The following is a 3,944-nucleotide window of genomic DNA, read 5'->3' on the forward strand; positions in this document are numbered from 1 at the left end:
TATGGAGCCATACCTGACTTGGGCCAGTGGCTGGTGCTTTGATGGATCACTGGGATGACTAAGGTACAAGTTATTGGAGTTAAAGACAAATTTGGGGATGGATGTAAGATTTAACAAAGGGATGAAAGTTATATCAGCAACAGTTAATTGTTGAGCATCTGGTATACCTCAGGCTATCTTCTAAGAGCCTTGTGCATATCATTAATTTAAACTTTACGACAATCAATCGTATGGGATAGGTCTTAGTCACTTTCTCAGCCACTTTCTTCATGGCTAAAACACAATGCCTGACACACACAAATTAAAGAAGGAGAGGTTTATTACGGGATACATTTTTAGTTCATGGTCAGCTGGCTCCATGGCAGAACAGCGTGGTGGAGAGAGGCCTGGGCTAGTGACATTCGCAAATAGGCCCTGTTGCAGGAGATAACCCTTTGTTGGGGAGTTGGGTTAAATAACAGTCCTAATAATAAGAGCTGTCACTTTCTCAGTATTTGGAATGGGTCATGCACTGTTATGGTTTTGATCTAAAATGTACCCCAAAGTCTCGTGTACTCAGAGGTTTGGCTTTCAAAAGTTGTTTGGATCACTAGGGCTCTAACTTCATCAGTGAATTAGTCTGCTGATGAGATCATAATTTGATGGCATCGTTGGAAGGTAATGGAAACAATGGGATGGGGCCTAGTTGAAAGGAGGAGGCTGTGGGAATGTCACTTTGGGGTTTGTACTGCTGGCCCCTGACTCTCTGTCTGCTTCCTGGCTGCCATGAGGTGAGCAGCTTCCTCCACCACACCCTGCTGCCATGATGCTCTACCTCACAGCAGGCCCAGAGGCAGTGGAGCCAGCTGACCATGGACTGAAACCTCTGAAACCGTGAACCAAACATATCTTTCATCCTTCAAGTTATTTTACTCAGGTATTTGGTCACAGCAATGAAAAAGCTAATGTAGGCACTATTCTAAGCACTTTATAGCACTTCTAGAGCCCTGGATGTTAGTTCTTTGTTCCATTTTAAGGAGAAGCAGACAACCCCAAAGTCATGGAGGGAGTTTGGAGGTCACAATCCCCAGAGACAAGCCTGGACCAAACCCAGGATCTACCCACCTTCAAAGCCACTACTCTAGCACCATAACATACAAGCAGAATTTTTCAATCCCTTCTACCCCAAGATGCCATCACTGAAATACGTGTGCAGCAGTGATCCTGCATCTGCCTGTGCAGTTTCAGTTTAGTCTGTGCTGATCTTTTCTCCGAGAGCTCGGGGCTGCTGGGCCCACAGAATCTTCTTCCTGTCTTGAGTCAGTCTCTGGCCTAGTGCACCAAATCCTGGCCACACCACCCTGATTCTCTGTCCCTTGCATCTTACAATCTGAGTTCCATGTAAGCAGCAGTGAAGGCCCATATTTCTGATTTCATCTGTTTAAATGGATGGCTTTGTAAGTGCTCATATGAAGCTCAGAAAAGCTCATGAAATCTCACTTTCTCTGAGCCAGACAGTCTGTGGCAACCCCATGACTCAGGCTGAGCCCTAGGAGGCCCCCTTGAAGTTGTAGTGTTAAAGCCATAGGTTGTAGATCTGAGGATCCTAAAGGGCTCATACCACAATCTCTGCCCAGCCAGAGCACCAGGGTTGCCATGACTATGTCCCACAAACCAAGTGGCTTCAAACAACAGAATGTGCTCGAAATTCTGGAGAACAGATGTCTGAAGCCAAGGGGTTGGAAGGGGCATGTGCCCTCTGAGGCTCCAGGGGTGGATCTGCCTCATGGTTCTGCTTGGCTTCTGATGTGGCCTTGTCGGTCCTTGGCCAGTGGCTGCATCGCTCCATCCCATCTCTGTCTTCATGTGGTTTCTTCCAGTGGTTCTGTCTGTGTCTCTTCTCTTCTTATTACTGGGGACTCTAATCCCATTTGATGAATGCCTGCCCTAACTGAATATGACTCCATCTTAACTTGATTGTATCTCCCAAGGCCTAATTTCCAAATAAAGTCATATTCACAGGAACCTCGAGTTAGCACCTGAGTTTAACTTTTTAGGGGACATAGCCCAATCTACCACGTCACCCATGCCTCAGCCAATAACATCCATGAGGAAGCAGAAGGCCAGAGAGGTTAAGCAGCTTACCTGAAGTCACAGGCAGCTACCAAGAACAGACCTGAGATTCACACCCAGGGGTCAGCACATGAGTCCCAGGAGTCTCGTCAGGACTCCAGGCAGCAGGTGGAGGCAGAGGAAGAGGCAATTTAACTCCTGCGGCATTGTGAGCTTTGGAAATCCAGGGACCAAGGCACTGGGACGAAACCTGTTGGCTCTACATAGGGAGCTCTGGGCTCTCTGTTGTCCTGGCTTTGGGCTCTTTCCTTCATGTCAGATTACTGCTCTGAAACCCTGGTTCTTATCCATAAGCCAAGCTCATGGAAGCTTCCCTACCATCCAGCAGAATGGCTGTGAGGATCAAAGGCAAGATCCTGCTGGCCCTGGGAGGACCTATCCACTCAGGCTGTGACTGCCATCCACCTCCTCCAGCTCAATGCCCATGTGCTGCCTCATTAGAGAGCTCCCCTGACCACTGTGACTAAGCTGGTGCTTGCCTGTCCCTTTTATGCTTGCTATGATCTGACTGGCCCTCTAAAACTCATGATGAAATTCCCTTGTCATTGTGAGTTAAGAGGCAGGGCCTTGGAGAAAGTGGGTTGGTGACTGTGGGATTGGGTCCCTAAAAATGGTTGAGTTTGGCCCATTTCCTCTCTGTCTTGCAGATGCTCTCTTGCTCCTCCACCATGTTCTGATGCAGCCCAGAGGCCCATGCCAGGTGCTACTGGCAGGCTTAGGGACTTCCCAGCCTCTAGAACTAGAAGTCAAATATGTTTCTATTATTTCTAAGTACCCAGTCTATGGTATTGTGTTATATAGCTGCCGAAAATGGACTGAGACAGTGTCCTTACATGAATTTCTGACCACCTAATACTTATATTTATTTGTCTACTTTAATGCCTTTAGAATGTCAACTCCCAGGGAGCAAGGAGTCTGTCTATCTTGGTCCCTGTTGATTTCCATACCCACAACAGTGTCAGCCACAGAGCAGCCTCGCAGTGTTTGTTGGCTGAGTGAGTGAATAGGTTAGTGTAAAGCCCTTGCTCCTCAATTACACAATTGGAACAGAATGTAAGCTCCATGAGAGGAGGAAACTGCCCATTTGGTTCACTGCTATCTTCCAGTGTCTGGAAGAAAGCAGGGTAAATATGACAAATATCTAATAAATGGAGGAGGGCAAAGGCTGCTGCAGAGAGAACTGCCCTGCTGCCCCCTCTTCTGGGACCTGAGAAGTTAGAAGAGGGGCGAGGGGCCTTGCAGAGCCACTGTGTGGGCAGGGCCTGGAGGTAGGGGAAGGTCACAGAGCCAGGCTTCCCTGTCAAGTCAGGGGCCTGACGACTCCAGCAAGGCAGGCGCCAGGGAGAGATAGGCAGACAGGTTGCATCTGATTATGAGTTACTTAGACTCTGGGTGAAACGGAACGTGTTTTTTTCCAGGCCATAGGCACCCAAGACTTCACTAATAAATGATTTGAAAGCATATAGTAATGAGAGCTATTGAATTTAACTTGTTCTCTCCTGCACCCTCCAGCGTCACCAAAGATCTCAGGCTCCACAAAGACCAGGGAGAGCCTTGAAATAACTTCTTCGCAGGCAATTAAACCACATCCAATTTTATAAGTCTGAATATTTCAGAGGATCGTGTTACCTCCATCTTTGGGCCTGGAGGCCAACATTTGCTCATAAAACCGAACCGGCTTGTAAGAGGAGCAGGCACCTGGCTGATAAAGCAGACAGTCCCCCACCTGCTCCGGCCTCTTTCTGATTACTGTTTGCTAGACAGCCTCAGCCTCCCGCCTCAGGGTGCTGGGATTCCGGGGACAGGAGGAAGCTCCATGCCCGCCAGCACCA

The sequence above is a fragment of the Heterocephalus glaber genome, unplaced genomic scaffold, assembly GCF_053883595.1.
Source record: "Heterocephalus glaber isolate CG9 unplaced genomic scaffold, H.glaber_assembly_v1.0 deba00001509, whole genome shotgun sequence".
Classification (NCBI taxonomy): Eukaryota; Metazoa; Chordata; class Mammalia; order Rodentia; family Bathyergidae; genus Heterocephalus; species Heterocephalus glaber.